Source organism: Sorex araneus, chromosome 4 (assembly GCF_027595985.1).
Source record: "Sorex araneus isolate mSorAra2 chromosome 4, mSorAra2.pri, whole genome shotgun sequence".
NCBI lineage: Eukaryota > Metazoa > Chordata > Mammalia > Eulipotyphla > Soricidae > Sorex > Sorex araneus.
This window is the reverse complement of record NC_073305.1, coordinates 114,454,167-114,473,219: the sequence shown is the minus strand read 5'-3', so window position 1 is coordinate 114,473,219 and position 19,053 is coordinate 114,454,167.

Below are 19,053 nucleotides of genomic sequence, written 5' to 3'. Positions count from 1 at the left end.
AAAATGAGAAGGAAAAAAAAAAAAAGGAATTCTCCAGCTCAGACCTCAGAGTTCCTGAGGAGCCTAAGGGGCTGCTTCTCCAGGGTGGAAGATCTCATGAGCATAGAGACCCAAAGCAGACAACTGGACTCAGAGACTGAGCAGAGTATGATGTGAGCACAGCATTTCCACTGCCTCCGGTTCCTTCCCACATCCCCACTCAACCCCTGCCCGAGCAGACACCTCAAGAGGTCCTTTACTAAGAACTCTCTCTAGAACCACTAGCCCAAGGCACCCAACCTTGGAATCCCTCCAACAAAGGTCTCCTGGAAATGGAGAGACCAATGTCCCAGTTAGGAACTTCCCTGTAGAGCTGCAGCATGTTAGAATAGTGGGGAGACAGAGAGACAGAGACAAAGACAGAGATACAGAGAGAAACAGAATCAGAGACAGAGACAGAGACAGACAGAGGCAGAGAGAAAGTAAGAGAGAAAGAGACAGAGCACAGCATACCCTTAGAGACTCACTGTGTGAGGACAGGAGCCTCTAATGTGTACATTGACCAATTGCTGACTTCTTCCTGCTTCGGAGCACAGGCCAGGTAACTCCCAGGGACTCCAAAATCCCCCTGAGGCCATTGCAACCACGCGGGAGTCCACATGCGCTGAGGAAATAAGACAGAGGATGGTGGCATTTTTCTCTTTACAGGGCCCTGTTGCCCCTGTGGGCTGGTGACCTGGAAAAGCAATTATTCCTGAGCAGGGTCCAACCATGCTGGCTGTGGCACCTGGCTCTGGCAGAGAAGTTTCACCTGACCAGCTTGGAGTGTTCTTGCCGTGGGCAGTCTTCACAGGTGCCAATCAGAGCGTAATGCTGAGCAACTGCCCAAATCCCCAGGAAATTCCAGGTCACTGCTCACGAGCTGTCTCCATCCCTCACATCTCCACCCCCCAATCACCATCAACAACAACACCCCAAACCTCAGAGAGCTCCACAAAGTCTGAGGAAAGGGCAAATCGTGGCTGCCAGCTCCACCGACTGTTTCACAGCTCAGGAGGATTCCCAGGAATTGAGCTCTCACCTTTGCTAGCTGCCAGATCCGCCAGGCTTAGGACACATTTTCTCCTTGGGCAGCCCAAGCCATGGTGAACCCTGCTTGCCTGAGTGAGGAAGGAAAAGTCACTACCTCCTTGGAGACAGAGCGGTATTTTTGTATCTTTTCCCTTTCTCTGGTGGGTTAGTTATCACAGTGGACAGAAGGAACTGTTCCCTGGTGCGTCGTATCTGTTTCTGAAACTGAAAGGAGCCCTTGTCCTACCTTCCCCTGCCAAAGCATGCTAAACCACACACCCTACCTCTGATCCTCTTCCAAGGAATGTCCCTAATTATTTTTCATTAATTAGGTATTTTTCTTCAAACTAGATTTTCCCAAACCATCAGGATCAACCTTGGACATTTATTCCCTAGCCCCTGAAACCCTGTTCCAATAAATATGCTAGCAGTGAACAAATATGACATCATATTTCAACCCAAAGGGTTAGTTTCATGCAAAATCTGAAAATCCTCTTGGCAGTGGGTGGGTGGGGGAAACAGAAATACATATATGTGTATATATATATATTTATATAGTTACACAGGTTTTTAAGATTTTTTATGCCTTTCCATCTTTTTAAGTCCCTTCTACTGTGCATACTAAAAATATATAAATAGGACTTTATTAGAAGCCAGACATTTAGGATAACATTTTCAAGGGACTTTTTTTCTTGTCGATGAGGCTCAGATGCCTGTGCAGACTGTAAATTTACAGCTGCTGATTTTCTGCCAGTAGTTTTTGGGTGCTTACAGCTGTGAAATACAATCTTTAGGTGACTGCACATCGCCTTATGCTCCCAGTATGATTCCAGGAACCCGTATGCCTAACAACATAACTCATCACAATAACAAAATAACAAGAATATTTATATGAATTTATACACCTAAGGGTCCCTGAGCAACTTTGAACACAACTGAAACAGTTCCAAACTATGTACCTCTCCAACTTTGATTTAGAAGCTAAAAAAAGGACTCAGTCTGTTGTGCTATGATTCTTTGGCAAGAAATCACAGTTTCTACGAATGGAAACTAAGAGCTCTGGCTCTTCCTCAGTAATTTCTCTTGTCCTTACACCTTTCTTCTTCATTGGAAAATAAAACCATAGACATAATCTAGACCCCCATGCTTAAATTGTATTTTTTTTTTTTACTCTTTGGGGCTGGTGTCTGGAGGGATGTGTGAGTGTAGTGTGTGTAAATAAACGAACGTGTGTGTGTATGTTCATGGCACTGTTAATGTTAATGTTGTCCAACCCATCCCTCATGTTTTTCACTGTGAAGATTTTTTTTAAGTCTGAAACTTTATTTAAACACTGATTTTCAAAGCTGTTCATAATACAGTTGTTTCAGGTATTCAATGTTCCAACACCAATTCCACTGCCAATGTAAAGGCTTTTTTTAAAGAGGGGAAATATGCTACAGAATTAAGTATATTTCAAAATGAAACCCCATGATTCACTGCTATGTGGATGGAACTAGTGAAGTCTGAGTCTGAGGGTGAGAGGGATAAGTATAGATTTATCTTGCTCATATGTGTAATATTAAGAAACATAGTAAGGGGTTGTTAATGGTAATAGTTCAGAGTTGAACTGAAGTTTGCCTGAAGAACTGAATTTGCCTGGAGTGAGAGAGGACCTGGAGAGTGGTGGAGGGACACTGAAACTCCAGTGATGGACGTGGAGATGGAGCACTCTATGCCCAAAGTCTGCTGTCAACAGTATTGCTAATCACAGTGCCAAAGAAATGAATAAGTTTTAATTGTCTATATTCTTTGAAAGATGCATTGAAATAACTTAGTTGTGATACCTAAGATGGAAAGTTTTAGATAATCTATTATTTTTATCTCAGTAAAACTCCCTCCCCTTTTTTGTTTTTCCAAGATTTTCATTTTTCCATACAATATAAGTACTTCTTGGCTTTTCTTAGCCACCTATACTAAGCTGGAAGCTTTCTTAAAAATAAGAATAACACCTGGACTGCGAACAAAGCTATGGCTCCTTGCTGCTTCGGGAGGGGAAGGGTTTTTGTCGCTCGACTTTTCCCCTTTGCAGCAGCATGGCGACGGCCACCTTCCAGAGCCATTTGGACAGAGAGGTAGGATCTTGCAGTTATGGGGCACTTGGGAAATCTCACAATTTCGGAGCCCCCCGCCCTAATGAGACCTCCAGCTGCCACCATGAACAGCTCCTCTTCCGCTCCTGAATGGCTATGCTCCCCGAGGCACAAAAACCAATCTCAGAATGCAGTGGCTGCTGGCAAAAATACCTCTGGACTTAATTATTAAAATACCAGAATTCCAAAACCGCGCGGCCGATGTTGCAGCCGTGCAACATCATATGCTCTTCATTATCAGCAATAGAAAACAAATTATTTAATGATGCCTTTTCAGCAGGTCCTATTGTTGAGAGAAAATTCCAAATAATAATAGTGGGTTTTCTGTCAAAAATTGAATATAATCAAAGTAAAGAGAGAGTAAAGTGAAAAACATCTGCTACACAAGCAGGGTGGCGCGTAGGAGGGGGTATACTGGGGTTCTCGGTGGTGGAACATTTGCACTGGTGAATGGATGGGTATTTGACCATTGTATGACTGAGACTTAAACCTGAAAGCTTTGTAACTGTTCTTACGGTGATTCAATAAAAAATAAACAAATAGGTAAATAAATAAGAGTAACAGAAACCTACACTTTTTCTGTTTGCCAACTTCTCACAGTGCCTTTTGTAAGAAGTATACAGACATGTGATATATTTGTTGATTTCTGAATTTCATTCTTGATTTAAAAGTATTCTAAAATATATTATGATCTAATATCTATATTATGGTACAAATATATATGTATATATATATATATATACACACACACACATACACACACATACCTCTCAGAGAGCCCAGCAAGCTACCGAGAGTATCTCACCCCCATGGCAGAGCCTGGCAAGCTCCCCATGGCGTATTCAATATGCCAAAAACAGTAACATCGAGTCTCATAACGGAGACGTTACTGGTGCCTGCTCGAGCAAATTGATGAGCAGCGATGTAGGACGACAGTGCTACAGACAGTGCTATGGTACAAGTGGGAAAGGAAGAGACAACAAATGTCCAAACCCTGTCTCTTATCCCATTGGACCTAAACAAATAACAACCAATAATGCTAACCAGCCTCATCACTGGGGGAAAAAAAAGAAACAAGAAGCCAGGTCACTAGATCTGCCAGAACTGGAACCCAGGTCTTTCACTCCAGTCCAACACTGAAATTTCTCTGAGGTCTTGGATTATTTCAACCCCATTTTTAGGCAGATAAACTGCTGACCACCCTAAAAAACTTTAATTCAAAAAAATCATTTCTTAAAACTAAATAATGATTCTGAGTCCTGATCCGGGCAGGCTTGGAGATCTCAGCCCTGGGTCCCGCACACCTGGGTTCCTCCGCTGGTTCCTTCATGCTCATCTGAACATGTGGAGAGGGGCCTCGAGCATGGCTGTGGCTGGGTTCCGGAGGTCTTCGGCTGCTGGGGCTCTGCTCGGGGCAGGAAGGAAAACTTAACCCACCCCCTCGAAGGGCCTCAGTGAAGATAGCCAGGCACAGGGGCAAAAGACTGTGTCCCTCTCTTCCAAAAAAAAAATAATGATTCTATGATGTGTCAGCCACTGTGCTAAAGAAAAAGGCTATGTGAACATAGTGTATACTGCTCTCTTCCAAGGAACTTGGGCCTCCCTTGGGAGGTAGAAAAGAGCAGGGAAGAAAACTTTAAATGGCATTACACAATCACATACAAGGTTGAGGTGACTTCATTGGAACTCAGTCTGACTATATGCCCCTTGCCAATTACAGTTTGGGACCATAAGCACACCTTCAAACCCTGGGGTCTAAACCCACTTGTCTTTCCTAGGCATTCGGCTGTCTCCACAGTAAGGGCTGTGCATTCTGTCCTTGCAACCTCAAAGTGGTGCTTTGTTGCATCTTCCCTGAGCTTGCTGGTTCTTTTGCTACACACTGTCTTTATGTCTTCCACTCTTTTGCCCACACACACACACACACATTTAAAAAAAAAAAAACATTGCTTGTTGTCTTTTCCTATTCTTTAGAATAGGAAATAGAATTTTCAGACACTAATATTTTTTCTCTCTATTTCTGTTTTGCTTCCTTCCTCCAATGTAGGCTAAAAGTTATCTTGATATTCCATGACTCCCAATGGGATAAGAGACAGGGTTTGGACATCAATCAGAGCCCCAAACAGAAATAGCCAACTAGTCTTTCTGATTTTTATCTCTCAAAAAAATACATTTAAACTTTTAGAAGAACTTGGTAGTTGGGGATAAAAAGGAGGAGAGTATGAAAAGCAGTAGGAGGGGGCCTTCCTTCTTCCTCTCTGTTTGCCCTAGAAATGGTCCTGAGCTAGGAAAAGAAAAATCAGATACCAAAGGGTTCACAAGAGCAGCCATGATTCTCCAAGCTTCACAAATTTGACATAAAACTACAAATGGAAAGGCTGAGTGGAGTGTAAGCTGGGCAGACAAAACCACAGGCAGCATCATATAGCACCAGTAGACACAGCAGAGACGAGGACCTAGCAGGAAGCATGACAGACTACCTATATAGATGCCCAAGGACCATATCACTAATCAGTATCCCAATGCGTCATCACTGAAAAAGAGTGAAGAGAACTCACATCATTGAAACTGGCTTCATTTCAGACTCAAAGAAAAAAAATATTCTGAAATTAAATTGACTTCACATTGACAAAAACAGATGGCATTGTTAACATACCTGAGATGTGAGGGCTATGCATTCTAGCAATACACTCTTCCTGGATGCTCTTGTCTGTGCTTTGTCTTTATAGCTATTGAATTCTAGATCTAAATTCTAGGTTTGGTTTCTTTTTTCTATAATTCAGACAGAGAGTTCAAGGTACTCTCTATATGTTTTGCTTCCAATTTAGAAAGTCCTAAAATGACTTTCTAATCTTTACTCTCCCCTTATCTCTTCCTATAAACCCATTTTTCTTTCATATTTTCTATAAAGACCATGTATACTAAAAATAATATATATGTATATGTGTATGTATTTATATATATCCTTGATTCCTGCATTTTTTGTAACCCAGACTACTCAATTCTACAAAAAGAAACTTCTCCACTGCCTTATCCACATTCATTTTCCATATCCTCATCTACTGTATTTATGCAACAGCTTCCTCAATGGTCCCCATGTTACTAAACTTTTTTTTTTTTTTTTTTTTTTTTGCTTTTTGGGTCACACCCAGCGATGCTCAGGGGTTACTCCTGGCTTTGCACTCAGGAATTACTCCTGGCGGTGCTTGGGGGACCATATGGGATGCCGGGGATCGAACCCGGGTCGGCCGCGTGCAAGGCAAACGCCCTACCCGCTGTGCTATCGCTTCGGCCCCGCCATGTTACTAAACTTTCTCATACTCTATCAAAGGCATTCCACAACCTAGACTCCTCAGACTTCCTGTTAGAGAAAATTGATATTGCTCAGTGGGGAATACAGAATTCCATCTAAATATAGGCTCTAAATACTTCTTCCCCACCAACTCCTACATGTTTGCACAATTGCTTATACTCTGCAGTCTTACCATCTTCTCACAATCCATGTGATGACTACCAGTAAGCAATGAATTAGGAAATGGCCATCTACGGCAGTCTGGATGATAAACTGGTTGAACACAACTAAGCATGAAGGAAGTAAGAGAAATGTAAAAGAAAAGTCTTACAATTTTCTTCTAGAATGTTCTTATGATACAAAAAATAAAGTCAGGTGAGTCTCTGCATTTGTTCTAGTCACTTCCAAGAGTCCATGGCCCCATTAATGGCTCCTGTTACATATTGCCATCCTTGTTCTATTTATGAAAACACAAAAGTGATATACATGGGGTCTCAGAAGAGGAGGCAAACAGCATGGGAAAAGTTCTTTGTGGGAGGAAAAATGTTATGTGAATTGTAAGGATCATGATTTTTCTCCTAAATAAATATATGATCATTTCTGTCTCTTGAATTCAAATTTCCCTAGAAAAATGCAAGTCATAGAGCACCTACCTCATGCATAAAGAAAATGCTACATACCCATAACAATCCAAATTATTTTTTAATGAAAGAGTGCTTAAAAAATGGCAGAACAGCTTTTACTAAGAACACAGTAATCCATATGAATTCAGAAACATTACAATACTCTTGTTATCAGGGTAGTCCTGGTGTGTCTTGGCTGAATTTTTAATATTATACCTTTTTAATCTTGCATGACTCTCCCTGGCAAAGTCACTCCAAAAAGAACAGACGCTTAATAAATGTTTGAGGCTGGGGACTAGCTGTTTGTGAAATTCACTGTCCATTAAGTAATTGTAGGTTAGGCAAAATGAAATGCTTTATGGAGACTAATATATCCATGGTGAGGCCTCATTAAATATGTTGCTGTTTTTATGGTTCCGTCAGCATAGAAAACAAATAACTTGCCAGTGCCTCAGGAGACTACCAGGATCCCCAAATCTACTTTGCACTTGCCTTGCATGTAGATGAGGTGTTGAGGCTGGTTTTATAAAATAAAAGAGTGGAAACAGTTCTTCGCTGCTTACCAATACAATGCACTCTAGTACTGATGAGAGTAGTTATACTCCACTTTTTCTTCAATGTTATATGGAACTTACATTCTATAAGTAGTTAATCCAGTAATAACTGGCCAAATTGGCCAGACAGTTCAAAGCTTGGGCTCAGCAGGTCTCAGAGCCAGCCAGGTGGCCTGGTCATGTTTAGGGATTTCCAAGGCTATAGTCTGGGGTGGTGCTGGTGGGGGCAGGCAGTGCCAGGAGTTCAACCAGAGACCTCTCTGCTTACAAGAGACACACTCCAGTACTTAAAGCTAGCTCCCTGTCTCTTAAAATGTATTTTTTTAATTAAAAGGAAGGAGGCAGTCAAGAAAAGTTACTCCTGCAAGAGCAAATGGGTTTGAAAAACAATAGGTTAAATAGAGAAAAGCAGGGGTCCAAATTATAGTGCAAACAGGTAGGACACTTGTCTTGCATGTGGCAGATCCAGGTTGGATCCCAGGTACTGCATATGGCCCCCTGAGCCCACCAAGAGAAATCCCTGAGCATAAAGCCAGGAGTAGGCCCTGAGCATCACTTGGTGTGACTCAAAAACCAAAAACAAAAACAATAGAAAGCAAGTGGGTTTGTTCATTTTGCCTTACAGATATTTAGACCCTTTAATAGGTCAAAGTGCTTTATGAACCCCCAAGAGTAGATATCTAGAGTAAATAGAACACCTCCAAAATTATCTGACTGTAGAACCTATTTTCTATAGAACACAGTACAATAGACAGTAGTGTTCCACTGAACAGAGTTTAGGAAAGGCTGTTTTATTTAACAAAGCTGAGTAACCAACAGCAACCAATTCACTAGTCTCCAGAAGCATCATTATTTCTCAGTTCCTAAGCAAGGAAACAACTCCCACAAGCAATATCATTACAAGAAGCCTGAGACAAAACCATCTGCAAATGAAGTTTTGAGTAAAACGCATTAAGATTTCCTTACAGCTCGGACACCCATAATTCAATATTTGAAGTCGTTGTTCCTCTTATGAGAACAGGAAACAAAGTTGACAAAAGAGGTTGCCATCTTTTCCACACTTTGCTGCAGGACAAGTCTTACTAAAGTACCTGAAGGAAAATTAAAGATAATCACGTATATCTATACTGATTTAGAACCAGAAGAAGTTTTAAATCTCTATTTCACATGATGCAGACCATTAATGTGGTACTGAACCCACGCACCTCAAAGTTATTAGGGTACTTGCTAAAAATTAAAAATTGCTCAGGTACTTAGCCCAAATCCTCTGGATCAGACTCTTTCTAGAGATAGTATTAGCAAGTTTTATGATTTCATCTCAATGATTAAGATATACAACCAGGGGCTGGAGCAATAGCACAGTGGGTAGGGCTTTTGCCTTGTATGTGGGCCACCAGGTTCGATTCCCAGTATCCCACATGGTGCCCCGAGCACCGCCAGGAGTAATTCCTGAGTGCAAAGCCAGGAGTAACCCCTGAGCATCGCCGGGTGTGACCCAAAATGCAAAAAAAAAAAAAACCAACAAAAACAAACTAAGATACACAGCCAAGCACTTTAGGGGTCCAGGGACTGGCTTGGTGGTTTAGAATGCCTTCGCTGGAAGCAAAAGGCTACAAATTCAATCCCTGTTCCTGCTGTATGTAACAATCACAATCCTGACAACTCTGTTGCTTGAGCACAGCAGCTCTACTATCTGTGATCCCTAGCATCATTAGCAATTCCCGGCAACTCTATATTCAGGTGTGGATGAGCACAACTAAAGAATGTGATGCTCAGGGAGCACCACGGATAACTGGATGAATCTTGCATCCTGATATGTGACCCCTGACATACACTACAACTGAAATGTGAGTGTCAGAGCCACACATGTATACGTGTGATCCCTGGTCACTGCACAACAAATAATGGAAGGGAAGTCTGTGAATAGCCTGTTTAGCCAGGTTCCTGTCACCCCCTGTAATCACTGAGATATACTCTTAGGGTAATCTGTCTTTCTTCTTACCTTCTGCCTATTGATAAGCTCCTGATAGGGGAAATAAAAACAACAATGTATGAATTTTCAAGTGGAAACTTTCAATGTGATCTATTGAAAAAGAGAAAATAGTGGGTGGGGGCGGGGGGGAAACCAAGCAGATTATTCTCTTGGATAAGAATTGATTTCCTCAAAATGTGAAATTTTTTTCATTTCTTTGGAACCAAAAAATAAGGTTTGAAATGGCATCCTCTAAATAAATTAGTAGAAAACGCTATGCTTAATCATCTAAAATTATTTATTTTCAACTATTGAAGAGCTATGGGAAGAGAGAAAATCTGAAAATGCTTTTTCAGAGCACAACACAGAAAAGATTTATGGTAGTTCATAAACATCCTAAATTTCCATATTTATTCATCTCACAGAAGTTGGATGTTGCTTGAGAGTTATTTACCTAAAAAGTCTCAGATTACTGAGCAAACCACTAAGTGCTGTGTTACTACATATCTCCAAAAAGCATGTGACAACCACAGTTGAGTGCAAATACTACCTCAGTCAATAGAACAATGAAAATTAGCGACATGTATGACTTATTGACAGGAAATCAGAGTTCCAATCGCAAAAAAAATGTAGCCACCAAGGAACCAAGATGGGTCAAGAGAATCAATTTTGATATGATGTTTACTGAGCAGAAGTTGGTCCAAAATCAGATGAACCTCCTTATTCTCTTCATGGGTATAATGTATGTACATGTTGTCTTGGGAGAAAGGGTAGTGAGAAAAATAAAGTGGTCTTGATTCCTTGCTAAACAGAATCGTTGCTCATAGTTGCTCAGTTCCTCATTGCCAGGCATTTCTTAATGACCATCTCGGCAAGGATCCTAAAATGAATCAGCCACCCCTAGAAAGCTCACTCACCCCTAGAAGATCCTCCTAATAATTACCTGGTGAGTGGTTAATAGAGAACACAAAAGCACACTTCTAATCAAAGTGAAGCACTTTTCAAATCCCAAATGTCTAAAAGTGATGTGGTAGGAGGAGATTGAGTAGTTCAATTTGTTGTTTTTCTTCTCAAAGTGAAAAACACATTGTGTGATAGAGACATCTAAACTTGCAAAATATAAAAATATGCTGAGACCAATAGTTTTAAGAAGAAATGTCCAATATAAATCACTACTAACAACTCATATTTTCAAGGAAAGGAGATATTAAAATATAATTTCTGGCATCTGGAATGGTTCCAGTGTGTCATTTTCAAATGAGCTCAAAGTTCCCTAGAAAATGTGTTATTAGGACAGCTCCTCTGGTGGGAGAAATGATCGCTCCAGAGGATTAGTGCACACGCACATACACACATGCATATGGTCTCTCTTGTCAAGAGCTAAAATCCTTGCTTTGAATTTCATCATTAACTCCATTAAACCAGAGTTAGCCACAAGCAAGAGGATGTTGGTTTGCTGTAAAACTTGAGATTTTCAGAAAGTTCAACCATAAAAGAGAAAAAAACCCACTATTTTTAAAGAAAGTATCCTAGCAATTGCCACCCTAAGAACATTTAATGCTCAGCCTTCTATCGCTAAACAGCTTTATTGCTTAAAGTTTCAATGATGGTAGGAAGAGACATGACAGCTATAAACTTATCTTCTCACTATTATTTCCTATGGGGATACTAAAACAAATCACCCAACTATCTATTTAAGAGATACCCAGAGAAATACTAGCTTCAAATAACATTATATAATTTTATGGTGAACCAGTTTAGAGAAGGCATATAGCTCTTCAATCTCCAAGTAAATCTACATGGTATATATAGAAGCAGAGTTAAATTCATTTCTTCAAGAAATTTAATTCCAGTCTAACAGTATCTTCAGCAATTATTTATCAGGATATGGTTTAACACCTTAGTGTTAATAGTTAAATCCAAAACCATAATTATTAGTGGTTTAGTGTCAATCCAAGAATCATAGAGCTCATCAAGACAAAAGCTGTGGTTAGAATAATGCAATTTATATGACACAATGTTGAATGACTGCTTATAAGTCATAGAATATTGATGAAATAAAACTATAATTTGAAAATAATAAAATGTTTTGTTAACCATTAGGGAAATTCAAGGTAAAACAATGTAATATTATTATATACAGATATGCTAGATGTAGAATGATTACATTAAGACTGAAAATAACAAATGTTGATTACATAAGACTGAAAATAACAAATGTTGATAAGGAGCAGTAAAAAATCTCCGACTCATGGCAGTGTAAATTGTCTTATCCCAAACTGTTGGCAGTACTTAGTCAAGCTGAATGTACCTAATGTATCAGTAATTTTGCTTCCAGTTCTATGACCAACAGAATAGATACATAAATTCACCAAATTACTTCTAGGTATAGGCTATTGTGAAGTGTGATGCTATAATGTTCTTCACAGAATTTGCAAAAGTTCAAAAGTAGATAAGAAATAACAAATGTTAATAGAGATGGGGTTAGTACAGTCCTTGAAATAACGGCAAAAGAGACACTTCTGAGGGTTGGTAATATTCTGATTCTTGATCTAGAACCTGGTTATACAGATCTGTTCAACTTGGGAAATATTTTTAATTACTATACTTATAATCGTAATGTATGTTTTATGCTATGGACTGAATTGTGTTCCCTCAAAGTCAAAAGTGGAAGTCCTAACTCCCATGATGATAAAATTTGGTGATGAAACTTTCAGAGTAGAGATCATGTGGGTGAAACCTTTCTGATGCAATTGGTATCCTTGTAAGAGACACCAGAGAACTTGATCTCTCTTTCACTATCATGTGAAGACACAAGAAATTGGTTATCTGCAAGAGATGATGAGGACCCTTATCAAGAACTAATGGAGATAATCTTGATCATTCTGGCCTACATAACTGTGAGAAACAAATGAAAGTTGTTTAAAGAACAAATCTATGTTATTTTATTATAGCATCTTGAACAGATTAATAGCAGATTAATGGCCTATATCTCAATAAAGTTAGTTTGGGGGGCCGGAGCGATAGCACAGCGGGTAGGGCGTTTGCCTTGCACTCGGCCGACCCGGGTTCGATCCCCGGCATCCCATATGGTCCCCCAAGCACCGCCAGGAGTAATTCCTGAGTGCAAAGCCAGGAGTAACCCCTGAGCATCGCTGGGTGTGACCCAAAAAGCAAAAAAAAAATAAATAAATAAAATAAAAAAATAAAGTTAATTTGGGGGGGAGTGTAAAAATAACTATAAGGGCCAGAGCAGTAGTACAGCAAGTTGGATGTTTGTCTTGCATGTAACTGACCCAGGTTCTTTTTTCAACATCCAAATGGTCCTCTGAGCATCACCAGAAGTAATTCCTAAGTTCAGAGCCAAGAGTAATTCCTGAGCACTGGAAGGTGTAACCCAAAATCAAAATCAAAAAGTAACTATAAAACATCAGAAAACTAGTCTATGATTAATGAATACACTTAAAAACTGTTATTTCAGTATAGCGTCCCAGTGAGATCCCAAGTCGCCACCCATGAAAGGCCTCTCTGGCTCCTGATCAAGCTGCTTAATGGCCATGACTCCAGAGACTCAGAAATAAATCTCGGAACCCAGAGGCTTTTAGCAGAAATGCATCCGGACTCCGCATTAGGTTTCTCGCACCAGGCCACCCAAGGTGGGAAAAGATGCCATCCCTCCTCCTGTTCCCCCTGGCGGCTCTGTGGCCGCCATCTTCCAGAGGTCAATGGACAGTCCAATATAAGCCCGCAGAGGTCAACGTCCATCTTCCAGAGGTCAATGGACAGTCCGATATAAGCCCACAGTGAGGAGACACATGGGGCCTCCTGGGATGGGGGTGGAGTCAGCCCTTTCCTCCTCCCACCCCAATGAGATGCCCACAAATGGTCTCTCTGGCTCCTGATCAGGCTGCTTAATGGCCATGATGCCAGAAACTCAGGAACAAATCTTGAAACCCAGCAGCTTTTGGCAGAAATCCCTCCAGATTTAATTATTAAAATTTCAGAATTCCAAAATCATATGTTATTCATAATCAGCAATAGAAAAAAAATTGTCTAAAGTTGCTTTTTTGGCAGATCTGAGTGTTGGGGTAAAATTCCAAATAATAATGTTGGGTCTGGTGTCGAAATGTTGAATGTAATCAAAGTAGAAAGAGAGTAATGTGGAAATCATTTGCCATACAGGTAGGGAGAGGGTGTGGGATGGGGAATATACTGGGGGGTTTTGGTAGTGGAAAATGTCCCCTGGTGAAGGGACAGGTGTTTCATCATTGTATGACTGAGACTTAAACCCGAAAACTTTGTAACTGCTCTCACGGTGATTCAATAAATAAATTTATTTTTAAAAAAAACTTCATTTTGGTTTTTGGTTTATGGGTCACATGCATGGTGCTCAGGAGTTATTCATGGCTCTGTTCTTGGGAATTGGTCCGTCAGTGCTCAGGGAATCTTAAAGTGCTAAGGAATCTAACACAGGTTTTCTGTGTGCAAAGCAATACTCAGTCAAGTGAGCCACTTCTCTGATCCCTGGATGAAAAAAAAATATGTAAAGAAGTTATCTGATTAGGTGGTGCAGGAGCTATAGTGTAGAGGGTAGGGCATTTGCCTTGCACACGGCCAACCTGGGTGCAATCCCTGGCATTTCATATGGTACCCCAAGCACAGCCAGGAATAATTCCTGAATTCCTGAGTGCAGAGCCAGGAGTAACCCCTGAGCGCAGCTGGGTGTGACCCAAAAAGAAAAAAAAAGAAGTTATCTGATAACAATTCCTCTAAAATTATTTATCCTCGGTTATTTGCATTTGTCAAATACAAGCTTTTGTCAGGGCAAAAAAGAAATAATCCCTATCCCTTTTGGTTCTTCAGATACTGAACAAATAAACAAGCACAACGTAGATTGATCAAAGAAAAAGTAAGGAGAAATAATACTAATAACATGTATTCATCCTGTACACATGAGAGTAGCCCAGGCAACAGAGAAACTTACTTGTGATCTTAGGCACCATCCTTAAAAAGCTTAGCAAAGGAAGGCAGACAACAATGGGAGAAGAAAAGGTAGTCAGGGAGGTTAACAGTCATCTAATAAAACAAGGACATAGAGATTTAAACTCTGCTTTCTCCTTAGATCACTCCTGGAACATGTTCTTAAGGAACATGTCTGCCTGTAAATCTCTTTCAAAAGTGACCTCAGTCCTGCCTTCAGAGCCCCTCACATGAAATAAATCTTTGTCAGAAACAGATTTTGGCAGGGCAGACTTTTGACACCCAACATTTAAAAATTTCTATTAACAGGTAATTGTAATAAACTTACTTGTGCTTTGCCTATGTAAATTCCAGTTTAGTATTAAACACTAAGACTGACTGAAAAAGTTATAGAAGAATGCATATTAAACTCTAATCAAGATGCAAACTTCTAGAAACATAGTTGTATGTTTTTTATGAACTTTCAGTGTCAGCATGAGATGTGATGAGCCTGCAAGCGTGATAAAGTAGCTGACTACAAATGTCAACACAAAACTTACCATACCAGCTCTGAGAACTTTTTATTTATGACCAATAAAAGCTTATGGAGTCCCCCTGGAATGGTTGTACAGGCTCAGAACCTAACAGGACACCATTCTGTGGTCTGTGCCAGCCTGAGGCAGAGGCTATTACTGAGCATCCTATGGAGGTCTATACAAGGTCTGGGACTCTGCGATAAATATATAACCTATCAAAAACAGGACATTAGTGTTCAGAGAAGGCACTTCCATTGGAGCATTCCTCTGATACAAATTCTTCAAATTGCCTGCTTTGGGGAATTTCCTATGGTTGTTTCCTTTAAATTCAGAAAAAAAAGATAACATCCAGATACAAAACTACCTATTCTGATCTCCATAAGGTGAAAAAAAAAAACAACAATCTCTTTCTTTCTCGTATTGAATTAAGAATGTTTAAAATAATAGGGACTGGAGCGACAGAACAGTGGGCAGGGCATTTGCCTTGCATATGGCCAACCCGGGCTGAATTCCCAGCATCCATACGGTCCCCGAGCACTTCTTGAGTAGTAATTCCTGAGTGCATGGCTGGGTGTGACCAAAAATTAATTAATTAATTAATTAATAATAATAGACTAGTAGAAATTATCATGACTTCATAGTTAAACTCAATAATTAGCAAGAGAATAGAAGGAAGAAAGGAAGGAAGGAAGGAAGGAAGGAAGGAAGGAAGGAAGGAAGGAAGGAAGGAAGGAAGGAAGGAAGGAAGGAAGGAAGGAAGGAAGGAAGGAAGGAAGGGAGGGAGGGAGGGAGGGAGGGGGGAGGGAGGGAGGGACAGAGAGTGAACCAAAAGGATTCCAGGTAAATAATTCTCATATTTTAGGTTCTGGCATGATGTAAGATATTTTTCACAGGAAGGAAACCTGAATCATTGGCAGTAGGAAATGGACACTGGTGGAGGGATGGGTGTTGGATTATTGTATGACTGAAACTTGATCATGAACAGCTATGTAATTGTGTATCTGATTGTGACTCAATTAAAAAAATTATGGTGTTTTAAAATGAAAATGAGTGCAAAAATTATAATGAGCAACAACAAAATGAAAATGCTATACCTTTTCTAATAAAAAATGTTTTCAGGGACTAGAGCGATAGCACAGCAGGTAGGGCATTTGCCTTTCATTTGGCCAACCCGGGTTCAATTCCCAGCATCCCATAAGGTCCCCTGAGCACCGCCAGGAGTAATTCCTGAGTGCAGATCCAGGAGTGACCCTGTGTATTGCTGGGTGTGACCCAAAAAGAAAAAAAATTTTTTTCACAGAAAAGCTTGGATAAAGATATCTAGCCTCAAAAGAGATTTTTAATAAAACACCAACCCAATAATAATGCATTTCCCTGCTACATCAGAAGACTGAAGATAAATTTTCCAGTGGCCATGCTATATTTTTCTATGCAATAAAGACAGCCAAGCGAAAAGGATGTTTCCATAAGGCAACTAAGGTATAACATGGATTAGGAAGAAAATAAAATGACTCTTTATCTTCTTCTATGTAAATATTTTTCCTAATATACCACCTGCTGGGAGCCTCTGGCAGAATATGATTACAAAAACATAACTTCTGTGAACCAATTTCCTGAATTTCTGAGCAATTCAGTTAAAAGTGGGACAGCTCTTGAATTATCCAAGATATTATCTCAAACCTTTGCTTCGCCCTATTTCTACTGACCTGCCCCAGAAATCTGTATTTATCAGTTTTCCTATTAAGTAAGATGAATTCCTCTCCCCTTTACTTTGAGTCTGAAATCTAATCAGTTAATAAGCAGCCTTTCTACTCACAAGCCTGGAGTCCTCCTGGATCTCTTCATTCTCACCTTTAGGCCAGCCCCTTGGTTGTGTATACACACACACAGACACACACACACACACACACACACACACAAGTGCATGTGGTATACCATATGCTGTAGAATATGGTTTTCTCCCTGTGGCCAACAACTTTTTTTAAACTCCTCTACACCCACACAAATTCCAAATTTTTAGGACCAATCTCATAAATGAGTGGGCCTGAGACTCTGCCTTGTTCATCACATGTGTACTCCATAAACCTCCCATTCTTCCTCTCTGCATTTTAATACAAAGGAGTATTTTCATACATTGTGCATTTACTGTTAAGCCAGGAGTCATTCACAGATAAATAAGAGAAAACCAGAAGTCGACCATCATCATCATCAAACCGTATGCCTAGTGGAGAATGGTTCTCTCATTTTCTCACTGTCTCTTTTCCTCTATAAGCCCAAAAATCCAGTTTAGGGGTAAGCTGGCTCATGGGGGACAGTACGCCTGCCATTTTCTCAGGTTCCTAACACCTGAATAAACCTATTTTTTCCCACAAATACTTGTCTGTCATATATTGGCTTTTTGAGCAGTGAACAACCAGGTTTTGGCTGCATTAAGAATTTTCTCTGGGCAGTTTGGCTGTATGAAACCCACATCACTCCCATATGTTATCAAGGTCAAATATCAAGGTCAAATCCTATGAAAATGAGTTCTAGGTCTTGTGATGGATTTGGGATCTTTTAAACATGTTGTGAAATAAATGAGGCTTTGGGCTCTCTCACACCCAGCTTCCAGTCCAACTCCCCCAAGCATCCTCACAAACACTCATATGCATATGCGTATGATATATAGAGAGCAGACTGATCAAGGAATCAAGGAATCTTTGGTTATTCTGTGCCTCAGCCAGTATTACTGCTGTATCCACCACACTCTCCCCACCCTAAGCCATGTATGTAGGAGAGATCCTATCACCCCTCCCCTAGATGTTTAATGGAGGCAAATAATTTCATCAAGTGTTTTAACAGCATCTGGTTACAGCCACAGTTAAACTTTCACAATAGCAGCAAGGAAATCTTCAGTTCTTTAGCCCAATCAACATGATTTGAGCCATTTAAAGAGAAAGAATATACTGTTCAAAAAGAGTTAATGTGAGTAATTCACTCGCTTGTCTAACTGACTCCTTCAAGCAGCATTATAAGGGCAGGTTCAATTCAGAGGGAAGTCCATAGTTGTGGGAATTTGTCCCTCTCACAATAAAAATCCAAGGACGGGGTGTGCATCTAAAATTGTTTGGATCTTCACAATGCAAAGTGTTTGAAAAAAATGCACCCAGGAAAGAATAATATGTCAGGAAAGAATAGAATGGATGACAAATATCTGCCACCTTACAAAAATGCACAAGAAAAGTATAGGATAAGAATATTTAGGGTCTTCCAGATATAGAAACTACAAGGCCAAAAATAGAATAGCAAACTGTCAGGACTTTATTATATATTTTAAGGGTGACTTCTGATAGCCATGTAAAAATATTCAAGCCTCGGATATTCATGTATCTATAGAATGTTGATTTTCTTGCTAACTGTCCTGAATGCCTCTGTCACCAATGGTTCCCCTGTTGGGAGTTCTGAAGAGTGGGCTGGTGATGGAAACGATACTGTATTGAATGGATGGTTGGCCAGTGAGACCACTGATAATTTGTGTGTGTGTGTGTCTTTTTGGGTCACACCTGGAGATGCTCAGGGATTACTCCTGGCTCTGTACTCAGGAATTACTCCTGGGGATGTTCAGGAGACATATGGGGTGCCGGGGATCGAACCCAGGTCAACAGCATGCAAAGCAAACACCCTATCCACTGTAGTATTGCTCTGGCCCCATGAGATACTGATGACTGCCCAGGCAACCGAAAACTTTTGGCAGTCTATGTGTGTTTATCTGTCTCCTTTTGTGTTTGTCTCATTCTCTGGACAGGGGTTGAAGGTGACAATCCAATTGTCTTTAGACACACAGTCATGTGTAACTGCCTACACGTGTAGCCTTCCAAATAGGCAAACAGCAAGGCTACATTTCCTTCCACGGCAGCTTTATCTTCCTTCCCCACCCTTCAAAAATATTGTACAAG